The 20,662-nt window shown below is 42.3% G+C and overlaps 1 protein-coding gene across 2 annotated transcripts in view; it reads left to right on the forward strand.

The window, feature by feature from the left end:
* Window positions 1–14,701, forward strand: part of AMER3 (APC membrane recruitment protein 3) — a 41,135-nt gene extending 26,434 nt beyond the window's left edge. The window contains exons 3-4 of one of the 2 annotated variants that reach the window (XR_014854116.1): window positions 6,483–7,066; window positions 9,581–14,701. The gene's annotated coding sequence lies outside the window, so the exon portion shown is untranslated. The remainder of the gene's footprint in view (window positions 1–6,482; window positions 7,067–9,580) is intronic. The other variant, XM_085069764.1, reaches the window with a different exon arrangement.
* The last annotated feature ends 5,961 nt before the right edge of the window (window positions 14,702–20,662 follow it).

The following is a 20,662-nucleotide window of genomic DNA, read 5'->3' on the forward strand; positions in this document are numbered from 1 at the left end:
ATCATCCAGCCCTGCAGGAGGGTAGCACAAGTGGAAATGCAGAAGCAACTGTTTATTCAAAATTGTGGGCAACCATGACATCTAATACCTTCTGTAGGAATGCTGTTGACTGACTTAACAGAAACCTGCAGCAGGATCCTTGCTGGCTGCAGTAATAACCAGCCAGGAGATCTGATAGCCAAAGGCTGTGTAGGAAGCCAAACAGATTAACAACCCCTGAAAATATTTAATAGGCAGTATTTTTTACTGTGACCAAACTAAACAAGAAAGACAAAATCAAAGTTATTTCTCTAGGACTACATAGATGGTGACAGCTCAGGGTGGCATACCAAACATAGGAAAACTGAAGGATTCAATAATTTAGTAATCCTAAAGACCAGGTATAAGTCAGTCTGGTAATTTCAACTGTTAAATAAAACACTTCTTGTTTGGGTTAGCACAGGCACCAGCTAATACAGAACACATTAGTTTTTCTCTATTCATAAGTTTCACTGAGACGACCATGAAAAAAGTATATTTCTATCTCCTAATCTATACAAAACATTCCTTATTACTTCTGTTAAATCAAACCACTTATTTGAAAATGCATCTAAAATTAATAAATACTCTAGAACATAAACATTTAAAGTCAAATGTATTTGCCACCCCAGGGCACTTTTCATTTGTTCTCCTCACTCTTCTTAACTGAACAAGTAATTTATGTGAGTAATGAAAATAATTTTATTGTGCAGCTTTTAATCTATTATTCAACAGCTAAAAGCAAAGTAAAAATCACCCTTTCTATCAATAATTCAGCCTTGGTGCTAATGCAGCCATTCAGCTACCCCCCTCACAAGGCCTCATGCATTTTTAATGCATTGGCTCTTTGTTAGGAGGTCAAAGATGTGCATTGTGGTTAGAAACACAGTAACCAGGTGAGGGAAGGTCAACTGAAGAAAATATTCCTGTTGCAAATGAAACAAATTAAACTGGCAGGAGTGTAAAGGAAAACTGCACAGTAGGGTCCTCAGTGCCTGACTTTGCTGAAGACCAAAAAGATAAAGCCCAGATGCCAAGGCTGCCCTGGCTGGTAAAGAACCAGGAGCTTTCAGCAGTGCCAGTGAAGGGCCGAACAAACTTCAGCCAGGTTGGTTTGATGGTGTCATACGGCATTTATCCCAGTTCGGGCTCTCCTCAGGTACTGTTTGTTAGCCTACTTGGATCCAAATCCACATACTGGGACAGGCACTCTCTCCAGAGCACCACAGACAGAGGTCAGGGGTCTGATGACAGCAGTGCTTCCCTCAGAGCCAAATTTTTACTGGTTTGGATGGTACTTAATTTGGATAGCTGCCACTAAACTTCAAATCTGGGCTGCCTGGACCAGATCTCACCATCTAACCAATCCATCTAATCCCCTTAGCTTTACTTCCAGTGAAGCATTTTTAAAGAATTGCTCCTTAAACACCACAAGTTTTGAAAGCCCCAGAAGCATGGACAGCTTCCTTGGTCTACCTTTCTTGCAATGTGTGAATCAACCACCTGCACGAAAAAGAACTTAGCAAGATTTTTTTTTTTTTGTCTGCTAATAACCCCCTTTGAGAGTGTAATTTTCTCTAATAGTATAGTTGTCTTTGGAAAAGATTAGCATGTCAAATGGCCTCTTCAGGAGGACTCCACAACTTCTGAAAACAGGCAGGGCACCATCTCCTCTCAAGGGTGGCACAGAAAGCTCCCGAGCTGATACTAGACAGACAGATGAACTTTTAGACCTCTTCCAAAAAGTGGTGCATGTGACCCTGGCACCACACAGCTGCTGGTATCTTTGCCTGCTTTCCCATTCTGTCAGACTGAGGGGTTCTGGTACAGAGATTGAACCCTTCTCACATTTTTCTGGAATAATGCATTCCTTCCTCAGCATGAGAGGCTTCCCCAGCCAATCTTACCCCTCTGCTAAAGTGTCAACAGTCAGTTCAAGTTCTGTACTGGAAATGGTTCCATTTTATTTTTACCTCTTTAGGTTTAAACTCTGCATGACCCAGCACATTTTATGACAGAAAAAGTAAAGGATTTGCCTTACTTTAACATAGCTCAAAACGAAGCCAATAAATTTTTATGTAACATTTGGCAATTTCTCTCTAGCTCTATTTATTGCTGTCCAGCCTTCTTCAATAAGAGGAAGTGATATTAATTTGCTCCTGAGAGTAGAAGCATTCATTTCACATCTGGAATTGCTCCAGATGGAAAATAAGGCTTGTTCCCCTGTGTGTCACATCACTGCTTCATATAGGTTTCCATTCCAGTGATGCTCAGCAAAAACATATACAGACCTATATAATAGCTGTTTACAACAAAAACAGTATCACAATTAGCCTTATAAATATACTGAAGAGGTAAAAATGAGCAGGATTTTGTAAGCTCTAGCATGAAGTTGACCATAGGGAATATTCAGGCAAAAGTCAATTGCAATTTCAGTTTTGCAAGAGCAAAGAACAGAGATCATGTAACCATTTCTGCTGGGGCCATGACCATATGTTCCAGACCTGGATGTCTGATTTCCTTCCTCTTTATCCTCCTTCTTCCCCCACGTTAAGTGCTGTATAAACAAGGATCAAGTTTTGAGGCTGCACTCCAAAGAGCTAGAAATGATATCTGGAAATGACAATGCAAAACAAACACCTATAGATGTATACACACAGATGGGACAGTACAAGAAAAATGACAGTACCAGTTGGCCCCTTCAGAAATAGAAGTATTATCAAGGTTTTCATACTTTTAGGGATGCCCTTCCAAACACAAGAAACCCCCTAGAATAACACATTACATTTCTTCATTGGAAGCATAACAAGGAGACAGTGCAGGCTCTTACTGTTGACTAATCATTAAGAAGAACCAGTATTTAAGTAAATGAGGATACAAGTGACAGGATAGAGATTGGCTTTAGAAGCCTTGGAAGGGGTGTCAACTGCCAAATGGTAGATGTTACAGAGTTAGATAAATGAGGGGAAAATACACAAAGCAACACGTATTTGGGTTTGCATAACCAGATAGAAAAATACTGATTTTGAATGACAACATTCTGAATAGATATGAACAGGCAAGACTGTGCTTATCAAGGCCAGAGGAAAGGTAAATTTTGATACCTTAGAAGTAATATAAACAACATGAATTACAGCCTTAGACATATGGATAAAAAGATTTTATGCACAGAATAAAACAGATGAAGACACAGTTTGGATATGAGAACAGACAGAATTTTGACTCAAAGAGCAGTGCAGTGACTTGCAGGTATAGTGGGCTTTACCAGCAAAAGAAAAGGAATTGGCTCAGGAAAATTAATTGCAAACAGAGCAGTTTGCTACTTGCTGTTGGTTGCTGGGGGCTTGTTTGCTGACCCTAACTTTAGCAAGTCAGCAAATACACCATAGATGTGCAACACAAAGATGACACAGGATTCACTGCAACCCAGACTGACTGTGCCCTGCAGACACAGCCAGCTTGCACTTGGCAATCAATGAGCCAGATGCAATGGTAACACTGCTAACTGCCTGTAAATGATGCATTTTTTAAAAACTGAACCATTTGAGAGACTGTATTGCATTCATTACCATTTCAATCAACTGCAGCACAATGCAGCGCTGACAAGATTTTAATGACTATCCAATATAAATAATCTGAAAGACTCGTGATAGCTGGGGAAGAGATTATTTACAGATCATTTTATTATAGGCTTCCTATTTGGCTAAGATTTTGCACATGTGAACTTGTCCCATGCTTTAGCCCTAGCTGTGTAGGCAGCTCCTTCAGAGAGAGAGATAAGAAATAAGGTTGAGGAAGGCGTAATGGAGGCATGGAAAATTGATTTTCAGACTGACTGTGACCTTGACTCAGAGGTTGAACACGAGCCGTGAAGCAGACAATGAGGATGGGAACAAGCTGCAGACAGCAAAACAGCAAACTTTGTTTGGAATCAGAGATTACAGACAAATTCTGACAGCCTGTCCCTGCCCCCATAATCAAGTGCAGTAAGCATGTGATTATATTTTAACTTGCAGGGTATTTATGAAAGCACAAGAGAGCTCACACACTATTTCTCTTGTAGATAACATTTCAGAAGGATGTTATTCAAGTCACTTGTGATGGAAACAAAAGGAAGAGAAATTTCTATACAATGCATCAGTTATTTTATCACATTCTGATAATTTAATTTGTTCACATGCGCATAAAATATTTAACCTAACTAATTTTCTGCTCTGAAATTTTTTAGGACATGGGTTGGCAGTCATGAAAAGTTTCACAGAAAGAATGTAGGCATGAAGGAAGAGAATAATACTGGTTTCTGATGTAATGAAGCTAAGAAAAGAAGGGAAGAGTGGCTAGAGTGGTCTAACATCTGCACTTTGTCACTGAGTTATGGGGTCAGACACAAACTGTTCAAAACTACAGAAAAACCAAGGACCACATTAATACCATATGATTGTTTCTCTAGCAAGAGGTAGTTAAAAAGGTTCTGTCTTTATTTTCTTTCTGTGCCTTTTCTATGTGTAGCTCAGGGAAAGAAGGAGATAGCAAGTTAGGCTAGGTCCATACTCAGAATGCTTTGTCAGCACAGGTATTATATATTATAATATTATGCAGTATACTATGCTGGCACAGCATTCCAAGGCAGATGCAGCTTATAACAGCAAAAAAAGATTTTTACAGTATAACTTCTTGATTACCTGGGAGTGACAAGTTGGTTTTTATGCACAAGTGACTTCTGGCAACATTACATAATTTGTCAGGTCACACCCCAGGTGCTGATCTGTGCATAATTGTGTCATCACAAAATCTGCAGAACAGTCCTGGCCTTTGAGCCATGGAGGAACCTCTGCTTTACCTAGAAAACACTGCTGAGGTTTCCTAAGACCTCTGGAGTGTCATATAAAGGCTGGAGAAGGATAGGGAATATGCACTGGATTGTTTCCCTATCTAAAGCTCATTCTGACACAGACCCAGAATTTGAGTTCCACAAGCTAACAAAACTGCACAGTGTTCAGAGATATAATACTACAGCATCAAGGTCCTCTGGCCCTTGCACAGAGATCCTCTGCCCTGTGAGCTCAGAGATCCTCTGAGCTCACAGGGCACCAGCACAGCTGCAGTCTTGCTGTGTGGGTGGTCAGTCTTCAGCAGGACTGAAATCCAACCCACTACTGCCAGTAGTATTGGGAATTTCCTAGTAAATGTGTTTCTGAATAGAAAGAACAGTACTTATTTTTTGTTAGTGTGCAGTAATGTGCTCAAGGTGCTGTTCTGAAATGAAGTGACTGGAAAATAAAACTCTGATTTTAAAAAATCTGGCCAATGAATTAATACAGTTTTTAAAACAATACTTTTTATGGAAAGGGATTTTCTGAATATCTCCATGGCAGACCATTAAGATAGAATATCCATCTGTTCTGTGCATGCTGATTATTATCAATTCTGTTCTACTCTCAAATTCTCTAGGTAGTAAGGTGTTTTTCCTATATTCCTGGAAGCATTTTTTTATTGTTCTGGTAACACTGAATTGTCACAAATAATATTTAAGCTTTTCAAAAGTAGCATATTACCCATCTGAAAATCATTCCATCACCAAATTCACAGCTAGCTGTCAACCTACACAACCAGCCAGTGCAATTAGCTCTGCATGATAGCAAAGCTATTAAATAACCTTGGCATCAAGGTTATAGCCGTTCAATGGCCAGGCTAGACAAAGAATGCTTCAGGGTATTCCCTCATGCTCTTGCAAAGGGCCTGCCTCAATTTCCCATTATCAGTGTCTACTGAAGTTAATCAGCTTTTTTATATTTTTTCCTAGGGGGTTGGTGGGGCAGAGGTGAGGCACACTGAAGTCTCTATTCATCTCCTAACTGATGCTGTTATTAAACTTCCAGTTCAAATTTCTTGACTTAGAATCAGCTTTTCCTATTGCTCTTCAGCTGCAATCAGCAGGTTTTCCCCCTAGCTTGGAGGGTACATATTAGCCCAATCTTCCATCACAATCACCCTTGATTCTGAGGCTGAGAAAACAGGAATATCTTTGTCCCAGATGAGAAAAGAAGTCTTACAATGCAGAATTCTGCATCCCAAGCCCTTAAGGGGACAGTGGCCCTACATTCTAACTTGCCCCTGACATTAATGACTCCCAAGACACTCTTCTCTCTAGCAAAGGCTACATCAAATATTTTTTAAACAGATTTCCTTAGGCACATGAGCAATTGATCTTGCAAAACATCCCTTCCAGCCTTAAAGGCCCAGTGTTCTGCTGCAGTGTATAAAAGATTGAAATATGTTCCTTAGGTATGGCAAAAAATAACTGAAAATTCAAAGTATGTACAACAAGACTTAGAAATTCAGCTGATAAAACGAAGTCACATCAGAAAAACAAAAAAGAAAAAGAAAAACCATCAAATGTGATTGTAGGAGGAAGGAACGGAGCTGAGACATCACTGAGTCTATCCCACAGTTTTAATTTGCAGGTGGAGCTGAGATGTCATGAAAACTTCATCATAAAAGGGGACCATCTCAGGAACTGAGCAATTTAATAAAGCCAGTAAGGACTGAGCTGATATTCACTCATAAATTCTAGGGAATTGGCAGAAGAAATGACTGAGTCGCTGCCTAGGAAATCCTAAAAAGTCAGGCATTCTATGAAAGAACTGGACTTCATAGGGATGATGACAGCGGAAGTTACGGGCTGCAATTGCCAGACACACCGTCAGGACCCCAAAATCCAGCTACCAGACCTACCCATCGCCCTGCTGCAGCTCTCCCATCTTCCCCCGACTGCTACCGCTGCTCTGCTGTGCCACCTCGTGCTCGCCAGCTGACACTGCTGCATGGAACAGGTCACCTGCGTAAGGAGTACATCACTGAAGTCCTTGCTGAACGTTCTGAGACCTGTGCCCGGTGACACAGCTCTAAACAGAACATGTGGACACAGGAATGCTGCACTGTCAAAATCCTCTCTGTGTTCTTGCGAAGGCCGAGATGCTCACAGCTGTTTTCAGACTTTCAGAGATCACTAGCAGAGTTTTGGGTTCATTGCAATTCAGATCATCGGGTAAGATCTGTGTGGTGGACATTTCTCACAATTGCTACCACAGCCATTGCACTGTCCCCTGTCCTTGTCCTCAGGGCTATCAAGCAGCATGTCCCAGGACCCAGAGCAGGGAAAACACATTAAGAACTTCCCTATCCTTTACGAATTTTGATGCTGACATGTAGTATTTTGAATAACCACATGACCACCTCCTGTCTTTTACTTACCTCACTGTAAAAATGGATGACATTTATTTCACCAGGGTGACAGAGCTTTGGTGTGATTTGTCACAGCAGATGGGGCTTTAGAGATCTGCAAATAACATTGCTTTAACAAACTGGCAGAAATACCTCTCTGATGACACTGGGAGCTTTGCAGAGTACATTCAGCAGAAAGAAACACAGCAATCCAAACAGCTGAAGAAAGTCTTTGCATTTAGCAGCTTTTCATATCATTTGTCCAGGCATATCCTAAACCTCTTTGACTTTTTCAGGAATCGCTAACATTCAGGTTACATGGGGACTTTCAGGTACCAAAAGTCACTTTTGGCAAACATCCTGAATGACTTGGGCATGGCAAAGAAATTCTTCCTTTAAGCAAAAAATCCTAGGAATGATATGACTTGGGGGTCAACCTGATAAAGTCCTCACTGAAGTCGACCTGGCCTCATAGATCCTGTCATACAAAGCCCAACCATAAAATACATCTATTATGTAAAAATTCTGCAGCTTAGACCCTGCAGCCTGAGGCTGCTCCAGCAGAGCCACACAGAGGGGATGTACCCAGGGCCTGGAGCCGAAGCTCAGCCGCGAGGGGTCAGTGCTCTACCAGCAGTACTGTGCTTGGGCTCCGCAGGGAAAATCTGCTCAACGCTGGGAACAGACATGCTCCACAGCTCCCGCCGGCACTGCAGTGCGAGAGGGGGAAACTGGTTCATCAGTGCCCTCTAAACCGTGGAAAAGCAGCCTCCAGATCAAGGAAAACAAACTGTAGCAAGCTCATGAATATCACAAAATCCTGTGCTGGCCTGCCAAATACCACTGAAGTATTTGTATTTGGGATTCTAGAAGGATTAGGCCTCCTCCTTGCTTGGGAAGCGTGCCTGGGTCAGCAGAGCAGGCAGGAATGCAGCTATTCCCAGTATTTTGAGCATAGGCACAAACTGGGGAGTCGTTTCTGCTGCTGCCTAGGGACAAGCTAATTGTGTACAGGAGACCCTAAACACCAGTTTCTGAGCAAGAATAACCACTTGAGTATTGCAAGAATACAGAAGTGTCTATATGTTTCCAGTTACATGAAATGTAGAGAGAGTAAGGGGACAGTAACTGTTTTTTAAGTAAGCCACCGATAAGCTCATTTTAAGATTCTTCTGGTTTCTGGAGTGACTTTCATCAGTTGAATTTCTAAGCCCTATTGTACATGCTTTCTTCAGTGCTTTCACTGGGAACTGTTTAAAAGAGGCTCCCAGTGATGCTGAGATGGCTTTGGTGACCAAATCCCCTCCCAAGGATGCCCTGTGCTGTACATCAGGCAGGCTGCCCTCCACTGCCTGCCCAGCCACAGTTCTGGTGTGTGCTCCTCACAATGGGCAGAGGTTAGCAGCTGTCTCAAGGGAATTAAGAGTGCAGCAAGAGCCACACTCTGAATTGCATCTGTGAGAACCTGTTAGACCTGTCTGGTGTATTGGGACTATCTCAGCTGATCTGACAATACTTTTTAGCAGTACCTCAGGCAGGTCCTAACCAAGAATTATCTGGGGGAGGAGTAGGCAAATTCTTTCTTCTACTGCCTCATTCAACCTGGACTTCTTTACATTAGTGACTTCCAACCCACAAAGGGAGTAGTTTAGATGAGCTTGAGAAAAGGGCTCTGCCTGTAAGAGGACACAAATTACACAGATCTCTGTTTCTCTCAGGGAAAATGTATTTCCCCTGTTTTAGTGCCACTGCTGTCTGTGACAGCAGCAGAGACAGAGATGTCACAGGAAGACAAAAGGACAAGAAAGAAAGAAAGGGAAAGCTGAGAGGTCTGGGTAGGAGGGGCAATGGGAGAGCTGCAGTTGGTGGGAGAATACTAAAGCAAAACAGAACTGATTGTAAGCTTTCCACCTTCGGTTCCTTAAGTGAGGTTCCTCTGCAAAAAGACTGGGAAACCATTGCACTGCATCACTGGAAAGAATAGTGAAAAAAATATATCCACATTTTTAGGAGTGGTGAGGGCTTTGAAGATTGCTTTACTTATCTGATGTATGCAAGTATCTGATAATTATCTGATTCAGAAGCCTAATGACAAAACTCCGGCTAAAAAGACACTTGCAGGTAGATGCAGATGGCATATAGTACAAACTTGACAAGCTACTCTAGACTTGTTTGTCTAAACAACAGGAAATAGCTAACCTGACCCTGGTTGCATTCTGGGGGTAGCCAGTTTTTATTTTTGGTTTTAGCTCTTTTTCTTCATTCACTCACCAGTATGTTTTAAAAAAGCCCTGAAACAAATATATGAACACTTAAGATGTTTTTGCTTATATTGCAGGTGCAACACGGAAGAATCCATTTGTAGATATGGATGCACCCCCCAAGGCAATATAGCGTGACAGTTCCATGATGTTATACCAGGACCAGAATCAACAAGGATTTCTCTCTAGAGATCTCACCACAGGTGTTGCAGCAGAAAATGATGCTAGTCTTTTGGAGTGACTGACACAGTTAGGAGTTCTGCACAACCACACACCCCTGAAGCTGAATTTGCGGATGGCTAGTAACTAATGCTCTTTTTTAAAAACCAAACCCAAGTTCAGTAGGATTTTGAAAAAATAATTCCATGATAAGGTTTAAGAAAAAAAATTATAGCATATTTCTGTTATATCCTGCCACTCAGCAATTGAAAATATTTTTAAATCACAGGTGTGTGCAGAATGAGCTTTCATTTGGGAAACTGTTATGAAGAGGTAAAATTGTTTACTGTAGTACTAATTTTTCTTTAATTTTAGAGAAAAGCTTTATATATTTTATGGCAACTGTTTAACCAAGCCACAAGGTTCTAGACTGCAGATTACACTGGTATGGCAAGACTTACTACCTGGAGAAAGGTATTTTTTAAACAAACAAACAAAAATATCAGGAAGCAGAGTACAGTATGTCCTATATTGTCCAAAGACATGTGTTTATTGTAGCAGAAATTGTGAGTAGACTATTGAGTTATACGTGAAAATCACCATCAAAAAGATAAATTTTTTTATTCCATTTTAAATGAGAGAAGATACGTTTTAATATCTATGATAACAGCTGCACTTAACCTTATATGAAGTCTTCCTTTTCTAATTGAAAAACTGCTCTCAAACTACTAGATAAGATACACAGTTAACCCAGTTTTCAGGTTTTTGTGGCATTCTTGGAGTTAGTTTAACAGAACAGTCATTTTCATACCGCAGTTTGAATCTGGTTTTAGCTGTCTTATACTCTGAGAATAAATTGAAAAAAAACCAACCATGCTTTGTAGATGGAACCTGATGATTAAGTGGTCCCTTGTGGCCATGATGTATTTGTAGAGATCTTTACAACCTCCTCACTAGTATCCTGCCTTGGACAGTATTTAGGGGCAGTATCTTTGCCCTGAGATTTGCTGTCATGGAGAAAAGTGGAAGAAGGACATGAGGCTGGGAACTGCAGCAAGGGAAAAATACCTTAGACTAGATGCCTGAATTTTGATGTTGAAAGTTAAGATAATTTCTACCTTTGATCACTAATAATGTAAAGAATATATAACCACAGTATTTAAGAGATGTCTGCATTTTGCAGAATCTGGATTTTAAAATGCATAATATAGCAGGACTATGATGCTATCAAAATGAAATCACAACCCCTAGCTATGGAACTTTCTCAGTGTTGCTCTACACTTATGAAGACGAGAGCTTTTCTCTCCAACATCCAAAGACTGCCAACACAAATCAACTTTCAGAATGCTGCCAATTTACCACAAGTATCTCCTGAAAATATAGATTGTAAGTGTCTAAGACCCTCTTTCATGGCACAACACGGTATCTCTGAAGACTGCTTTGAAGTTGCCATTTAACCTACAAAAGCCTGAAATGCCAAGCAGTTCATCACACAGGGATTTTTTCCTGGAATACTAAATGACACATTAGATTTGAGCTAATCAAATAATAAAAAACATAGGGCTCAGTCTTCCAGCAACAGACAGTCTGTACAAAAACTAGTTGTTCCTCACACAAGTGATCCCTTTTCTTTTGCAATTACTACATTAGCCTCCTTCACTACCTTCAGCTCACCAACAGCTCTTGCAATGGAAATCCCAGAGCCTTGAGGGTGGAGAAGGAGAATTTCTCATCCTTGTAGCATATTGCACAACTCTTTCTTGGACTTCAGGTTGAGCAATTGACTTGGAAAAGAAAGGCAACAGGCCCTACATAGCAAAGGAGACAGTATTTCAAGGCAGACTATTATTTCTCCCACCCAACAGGCACAGAGAAACAGTTTATTTGTCTAACTGGTGTCTTTCTCCTGCTACTCTTCTTTCTGTAATTCCTGCTCATCTGTTAGAGATACCCAGTCCCTGCTGCTGTCTGCAGACCAGAGGGAACAATTGAAGACAAGAAAGATGGGCTTTTACTCCTCTGATGCAGGTCCATCCTTGACATAAATATCCTGTCTGGGTCCCTCTGGATGGCATCTCTTTCCTCCAGCATGTTGGCTGCTCCACATATCTTGGTGTCTCTGGCAAACTTCCTGAGGTGCACTTGATCCCATTGTCCATGTTAAACAGCGCCAGTCCCAATGCCAACCTTGGGGGAATGTCACTTTTCACTCTCCAATTGGACATCGAGTTGTTGACCACAAATCTTTGAGTATGACCATCCAGCTACTTCCTTATCCATTGAGTGGTCCTTCCACTCTCCAGTTCAGAGCCAAGGATGTCATGTAAGACAGTGCCAAGTGCTTTGCACAGGTCCATGTAGTTATCAGCTGCTCTCCCCTTGTCCAGTAATGCTGCACCACCACCACATTTGTCAGATGTGGCTTGCCCTCAGCCATATTGGCCGTCTGTCCCAATCACTTCTATATTCTCCATGTGCCTTAGCATAGTTTCTAGGCAGATCTGTACCATGACCTTGCTGGGCATAGAGGTGAGACTGACTGGTTTATAGTTTATAGTTCTCCAGCTCTTCTTTTTTTCCCTTTTCAAGAATGGAAGTTATGTTTCCCCTTTTCTAGTCACTGGGAACTTAACTAGACTGCTGCGACTTCTCAAATGTGATGGATATTGGCTCAGTCACTTAATCTACTAGTTCCCCCAGGACCTGCAAATGCATCTCACCAGATTCCATGGACTTCTGCACTTTCAGGTTGCTTAGATGTTCTTGGAGCCTGACATCTCCTACAGTGCACAGCTCTTCATTTTCCCAGTCCCCGCCTTTGCCTTCTGTGACTCAGGTAGTGTGGCTGGAGCACTTGTTGGTGAAGACCAATGGAAAAAATGTCTTTGAGTAACTCAGTGTTTTCTGTATCCTGAGTAAGAAGGTCTACTGTTTCCTCCCAGACGTGGCTCATAGTTTCCCTAATCTTTCTTTTATCACTGACATACCTGTAGAAGCTACTCTTTGTACTCTTGATGTCCAGATTTAATTCTATCAAGGCTTTAGCTTTCCTAATATATCCCTGGCTGCTCTGACAATGCTGGTGAGGACCATTTCTGTGTAGTCCTACCAGACTACCTGTTCTTGCTTCTACCCTCATTGGCTTCCCTTTTTGTATTTGTTCAGGAGGCTCTTGTTCATCTGTGCAGGTACCCTGGATTTTTCTGTCTGATTTCCTCTTTTTTGGCATGCATTTCTTCTGATCTCAGAGGAGATCATCCTTGAGTATCAACCAGATTTCTTGGACCCCTCTCCCCTCCAGGGCTTTACCTCCTGGTACTCTACCAAGCAGATCCCTTAAGAGGCCCAAGTCTGCTCACCTAAGTCCAGGGTTGTATTAATCAAGTATTGAGCTTGCTGTGCATCCTCCTCACACTTGCACTCAAAGGTCCTAGATTCAATCTATGCTGCCAAAAGAACAACTGTGGATCTGCATTACACACCATGGAAAAAATGCTTTGTGGGTAGTCTGTTCTAGTTCTCCCTGTGGAGTTGCATGGCTGCTAATGCAATATTGGGGAAAGCTCAAAAGTCTTTGGGGCTTAATCAATCTCCATTTAAAAAACCAACAGAAAATTTGCCTCCTCAAGATCATATTGAATGAGGTGTTAACCAAGACCTGCACATGAGTTCAAAGAAGAGCGTTTAAATTAAACTTGTTATATTACCCAAGCAACATCTCCTTAACAAATGAAGACACGCTGGTGGAATTAATGTGAATATTAAATATTCACTGCATGTAAGTATTCAATTTCTCACGCACTATGTAGCTGTGAGAACATCTTTCTTCAGCCTGCATTCAGCTTAACATACTGTCATTCCCCTTTGGTGTTGATGGCTTTTAAACTTTTCAATGGGTATAACAGAAAATTAAGACAAATTATGAAAACTTTTTCAGACTTTTGTGGGCACAAAACTTCAAAGCAGCTTGTATGAAACTGTTCATTTATTTCCTGTGCTGTTTTTGCAAGAATGGAAGCAGTGACCAGTTGTGTCCAGACAAAAGTCAGAAATTATAAAAATAAGAATACTTTTGTGCTGAAAACAACCTCCAAAGAGAAAAAAAGGGTTTCCCCTCCCCCCATCTCATGGTTCACTAAAATGCAAAAAAATGTTCTGGAAAAATGATTTTAAAAACCTGACTTTCTTCTGAAGACATCAGTTCTTGACATTCCTTCTTCTGATGCAGAATTCAGTGGAGTTTCAAGAGGTATTTTTGGAACTCCCAGCACAAAGACCCCATACCTGAGTACCCTTAACAAACCACTGCTATGAATGGAGAGAGCACTCAACCCTTTACAAACCTGCAGTGCAAATAATCTCATACCAGTAAAAATGTCTGTGAAAAATGTAGGAAGAAATACCAAACCCACATGAATTGTCAGGTATGTGCTCCTTCTGAAAGCAAAGTGATAAAATGGCAGTCAGGTATCCCAATCAGATGCAATGGATATGAACTTAGGCACAAGTCCCAGAGCAAAACTTTGCTTCACTCACAATATTCCATTGTTCTAATAAAGTTGGAGCATTTGGTGGCAAGATATTGTAAATGCTTACACTTTACAGTAAACACACAGGACGCACAATAAAGTTGCGGGTAAAATGAGGAATATTTAAGAGAGAACAATGTTACATATTCTGACTTCTACTTAATGAAAAGAATAAAAGTCCTGGATGGACAATGTATATGCATGGTACATATATATATATATGCATAATAAAGGTGTATACGCACACCTAAAGAAAGGATTTGTGCAGACTTAAGTTCAAGAATAGGGAAGAAATCTGAAGCAGGTACCTTTTAAAAATCTTAGTAGCAGATTAATAAAATTGCAGTACATACATGTTTTATTATGTAACTAAGATACATGCATTTATATGCTGTTTAATGTATTTTGTTAACTATTTTTCATATATGTCATATCTGATGTACATATGCTTTATGTATTATATTTTAGTTACCATATTCTACATTACATATTAAAGTCAGTTGTATTCAATGTTATGTTTGGTCTCTAGTCAACATCACATTACTGTTTTATATGATATTGATGAATTACTACTTTCCAGCTCTGCAAATTATTTATTCAGAAAAAAAAAACCCTCCTACTACTTATGGAGAATTTATTTTCTTGAAATCCCCAGTCTGCATCAAAGGCTTTTAGAGACAAAATTCACTGCTTCTCTAACTCTGGTCCTCAGTGTAGGACAACCTGCCTTGTGAGTCAATCAGTACTGGGAGAATCAGAATATCAAGATCAAAATACTGTTATCTTATCCTGAGAAAATTAATAGATTATCACATGCATTTTATTTAGAAAGTGGACTAGTTTCTAAACAGAAGCACTTTCTGCATTGAGAAGCTCCATTTTTTAAGAAGAGAAGTTCTGGCCTCTTTGAGGAGTTAGACTTGATCTAGCTACTTAACAAAAACTCATGCCTACCTTTTTCCACATGCCTTATAAATTAGTTGGCTGGCTCCTTGAAGAAAGCACATCTGAAATTGTCCCGTCTTCATAGGTCTTAACTGTCTGAAAAAATAAAGAAATTAAGAGTTGAATCTGGCATAAGAAAGCGCAACCTAGAGTTTGAAGTAACCAAGTAGGTATGCACAGTATATTTGCCTTGTCTTTCTAACTGTGGAAAGTAAAAGTAAAACAATAGTTTCAAAATTTAGCGAGATAAAGATGCATAATTTTTTAAGCCGAAAAACCACACTTTTCAATTTAGTTTTCTCTAGCAATTTAAAAAATATTTATACAGCTCTCTGTTTTATAAATATTGTAATACAATGTGGCAAGGGCTGGCAGAAAAGTTCCTTATTTACTGCAAAGAGACTATTTAATAGAAAATTGTATACACTACTATAAAACTATAGTTCATTTATATTCTACCCTAAGTTTCAGATTCATTTACATCCAGATATACAGAGCAAGTGCTACCTGAACAACTGCAGCACTATAGTATATTTTCTAACCTGGGAACCCCAAATTGACTCTCTGGGGTGTCAATCACCACAGCATTTCCACTTGAAAATCAAAGAGCACTCAGGATGATAAGCAGGTCACAGAATAGCAACTTTAGTCTTTATATTTAAATTGATTCTGTCATAAGCATCTGTCACTCAATTACAAGGACTTTTAAAGTTCTTTTAACAGTTTACTTAATGCTAGCATAATTGTATCCCTGAATTAATGCTCTAAAGTAGAAAATTGCAGAAAGTGAAGGAAAGAGGCTGGCTTTTCCATGATGGAGCACCAATACACTGAAAGCTGGCACAATCTGAAATGCAACAGTAATCACACAAATGCAAGAAAGTACTAACTCACTTATTCCTGTCAGGGGGCCCTTCAGGAGATGCATCTTGAGGAGTGAGGAAGGTAACAATAGGCATGATGAGGAAAATGGAAGGAACGTGACTCAGGTGGTAATACATTAAGAAGGACCACCTTATTTAACACATGTGGAACAAAGAAAGGCATGTTGCTGTAATTGCAGAAATTAGGGAAACATCAGGAGACATACACCAAGTGTTGTACTAGGGATGTAGCAGATAACAACCCCCGGTGCTCTTAGGTACCTTCTGGTTGAGCACGCGTTGGCACAGGCCAAGGGGGGCTGGAGTGCTCCCCTGCCGCTGCAGAGCCCTGCTGTGCTCTGCTCTGCTCTCCCGTATGTGGGTCCAGCGGGTCCGTGACTGCCGCCCGCCGAGCACCCACCCTGTCACACACACACAGCTTCAATCCCTGTCACACCGTTCCTACAAACAAACAGCCTCAATCGGCTGCAGCCGAGCAGCTTGTGCCTCAGCTTCCAGCCTTTATAACAGCACCCGTTAGCCGGCAAGCGTAAAGCGCACGCCCTGAACCTGTACGGTTTGAACACAGGGACTCGAGATGCTCCGCGAAGTTGTAGAGGGCAAGGCTCAGGCCTGACTGCTCACCGCCCTGTGGGGATGATCCTGCAAGGCAGCCCCAGAGCCTCAGGCTCCCAACACCTTCCTTGAACCAAACCATCCACGTTCTACCGGGGCATTTACCCGCACGGCACCTGTGCCCGCGCGCTCGCCCCTCACGCACCTGTGCTGGTCTGGCCGCCCCTCACGGCACCTGTGTCCGCCCGCCCCTCACGGCACCTGTGCTGGTCTGGCCGCCCCTCACGGCGCCATTGCCTGCGCGCCCCTCACGGCACTCCCCAGCGGGACGCTGCTCACACTCACCTCACCCCACGAAGCCCCCAAAGCCCAAGACACGGGGCAGGGTAACTGGGAGCAGGGATCGCTTTTCTTGGCGGATGTGGGTGGGCATGGGTCTGAGGGTGCCCACCTTCTGCTCCCGCCGGGCCCTCGAGAGCAGCGGCGGCCGAGCGCGGCTGTCTCCTGCCTCCCTCCGCCCTGGGGGGAGGCAGCTCCCTGCCCAGTGTGGCGGCAGTGTTGGGGGGAGAGGACTTAGCTTCCATTGCTGGAGGATAGGAATGATCTGCAGAAGGATCTGGATGGGCTGAATCGATGAGCCGAGGTCAACGGCATGAGGACCAAGAAGTGTCACACACTGGCCTCAACAACCTCCTTGCAGTGCTACAGGGTGGGGACAGAGTGGCTGGAAAGTGGCCCAGAGGAAAAGGCCCTGGGGGTGCTGGTCGACAGTGGCTGAACATGAGCTCAGGTGTGCCCAGGTGGCCAAGAATGCCAGTGGCACCTGGCCTGTGTCAGGAGCAGTGTGGCCAGCAGGACCAGGGCAGTGATGAAGCCACACCTCAAGTGCTGTGTCAGATTCCAGGACCCTCAGTTCAGGAAGCACATTGAGGTACTGGAGTGAGACCAGAGAGGGGAAAGGAGCTGGGGAAGGGTCTGGAGCACAAGTGCTATAAGAAGCGGCTGAGGGAACTGGGGGTGCTTAGCCTGGAGAAAAGGAGGCTTAGGGGGACCTTATGTCTCTGCAACTCCTGCAACTCCCTGACAGGAGGTTGTAGCCAGGTGGGGATCAGGATCTGCTTACAGGGAACAAGGCACAGGATGAGAGGACATAGCCTTAAGCTGTGGTGGAGGTTCAGGTTGGATATTAGGAAGAAATTTTTCCCAGAAGGGGTGATGAGACATTGGAATGGACTTCCCTGGGAGGTGGTGGAGTCACTGTCTCTGAAGGCACTTAAGACTGGATGTGGCACTTAGTGCCATAGTTGATTAGGTCATAGGTGGAACTTGATGATCTCAGAGTTCTTTTCCAACTTAATTCATTCTGTGATTCTCTGGACATCATCGGGGAGTGAGTTCACCCCACAGCCTCCTCTGAAAGGCTGTGCAGGGACCCCTCAGCAGGGTGGGGGGATTGCTCTGGATGGCCCCATGATGGCACAGTGCTGGGCTGGGGTAAGGCTCTGGTGGATGTGCCAGCAGCATCTGTGAGAGCATATGTTTTTCAGAGATCCTGGGGTTCTGCCAGTAAACTTCAGGGCCCTGCTCTGGCTGAGCCATGAGGGCTGTGTGGGATAGCTCAGGGCGGAGGAGGCTGGGTGACCTGAGGTAAAATGGCATGAGGCTCTTGGGCAGAGCCCCAGCAGCGTGTTTGAAAATGTACTCACTTTCCACCTCTCTCCTGGCATATATAGCAAATATTTCAAAGCTACCTCAAACAGTGAAAAAACCATGTATTTACTGCTGCTCCTTCTCACCAAATCCCAGGGCACTTGTAATAATTTCAGAGTGAGGATGAATGCCCGAGCAGGTGGCCAGAGGTCTCCCAGAGAAGAGTAATGCTCGCCCAGGGTGTTTACATCCTGCTACAAACTAGAATAGTTTCTTTCATGCCAAACCACAAGCTGCTGGTTGAAACCTGAGCTGAACTTCCTTGATGATCAGAGGAGCCTGGCTCATTTTCAGCACAGCCAGTTTTTATTTTCACACCTCTCTGAACTTGCTGGGAAAAGAACCAAACTCCTATTCTTGGGACATTGCTGACCCAATCTCAAGCAGCATGTGTCAGAATAAGCTCAAAAAAGGTTGTTTTCTCTCAAAAGATTTCCCAATCTGGCTTTTTTTGAGGCTTATGTGGTCTTTGCTGTTCACATAAACTCTACAGTTTTGGTCATCTGCATTTAGGTAAACCATGGTTAACTCATAGAGTCTTTCATCTGAGTAAGCCTTGCATCTTTCATGGGACCCAGTTTCTTCCCTTAAATACAAGGCAAATGTTGCTCCAGTGCACACAAAGTACACATTCCCCAGACCACTGTGTAGAGATCTGCTTGTCCTGGCTTTTCACCCGCTGATATTGGTGATATATCTGCATGCACACTGGCCACCAGATTAATTCCAGAGCTCCTCAGTGGATTTTGCACAGCCTGAGCTAAGTTTGTAGCTTTACTCTTCTGGGCACACACACTGGTTAAATAACACTATCTGGGATGCTTTTACATGTCACACCTTCAGTTCCATGCAGACAGATGTCTGCTCTTTATATCCCAGTGGAGGTTGTAATGGATGGCCATCCAGCAATGACTAAATCATGCAAGAAATAGCTCTAAATACTTCTGTGCATTTGTGAATAAGTATAAAGTGCTACAAAGCTCAGAACAGTATGCTGGGAAATAGTCCAGCCAGATGGAAACAGTCCATCAAATACCACAAGAAGCCCAGTTACTTACAGTGCATCTCTTCACTTTGCAGATTAGGGAGGCTTTTCTGCCTTCTTAGATGCTGAATAAATCTAAGCACTACTGCAGGGGTGCCAGCAGGTTCAAAGTAGGCAAAAGTATCATGTGTCCTTGACTGTTTTGGGGGATTTCTCAAACAGCTGAAGAATTCTGCTTAGGGCTCCCCTGTAGCTCCTTTTAGGATTTCTGGTAGCCAAAATGCATTTTTTACTCAAAACTCCAGTGCCTTTCGGCCTACAAATAGCAACAAATCAAAACTGTGATCTTTTAGCAAAAGGCAGTGAGAAAGACAAGAAAGTAAATGGTTTTCCAGTAGGTTAGCTCCATCCTGTTTCTTTAAGGCATGTAAAGCTTTGGTAATGAAAGGAAAGAGGAGATTCAGGCAAGACTGGAGGATGAGAGGTCCTGGATTTTCAAGAAAGCCATGAGGTATCTGCAGAAATACTGGAACGGGCATGGAGTGCTGCTCATGATAAAACTAAAATCTCCAAACAAGAGAGATGCTGTCTTAATGCTTGCCTCTGCATAGTCAAACAACTTTTGAAGAGCCAGGGCTCTCATTTTAAATAGATTTCTCTCCACAACAATTGTGTAGAAATATAGAATGTTCTGAAATACAGATTCAAGAAACTCCTTCCTGTGGTGGGAGGGGAAATGTTGCCCTTCCAGTTCTGAAGCTTGACTTGTGGGCACAGGAGGCTGATCATGGTGAGCAGGAAAGGGCAATGCGCTGGCAGTTAATAAAGTGAAGTCCTCATCAGGAAGAGACAGATTCACATTTTGTTTCAGGTCCTGAGCTTTTTCCCCCGGAAGGATTTATTCTAGTCTCTCCCCTGTATCTAAACCGTAACAATGGAAGAAAAAGATACTTCCAGTTAAAAAAAAAAAAAAAGAGGCAAACAAGTAGAAAAATATCCATTGTGCTAATGATAGAATAACTTGCAGTGAGAGGTGACATGACTTAGAGTTATTTTTTGCAGATATTCTAGACAGCATTTATATTAGTGCCAGCTTAAAAGTGTCTGATTGCTACTGTTGTTGCTAGAGCTAAGTCTGATAAAAGGAATAATCAGTCACTATAGGACTGAAATTGGTTATACCCTGTTTGAAGGTTTCATTTATATAGATTCAGGACAGCTTATAGGAGTTTAAAATGCTGTTATTGCCATTTCAGTGGGCCATTTGACTGAGCAGTAGTAGAGCCTGTGACCATCAATTACTCACCTAAAACCTCCTCATATCAGCTACATACATATGGTAAGTAGTGTAAATATATGTAGATTAGGTACATATAAACTCAAATCGTACTT

This window comes from Lichenostomus cassidix, chromosome 9 (genome assembly GCF_008360975.1).
Source record: "Lichenostomus cassidix isolate B80296 chromosome 9, HeHo_3.0, whole genome shotgun sequence".
Lineage (NCBI taxonomy): Eukaryota > Metazoa > Chordata > Aves > Passeriformes > Meliphagidae > Lichenostomus > Lichenostomus cassidix.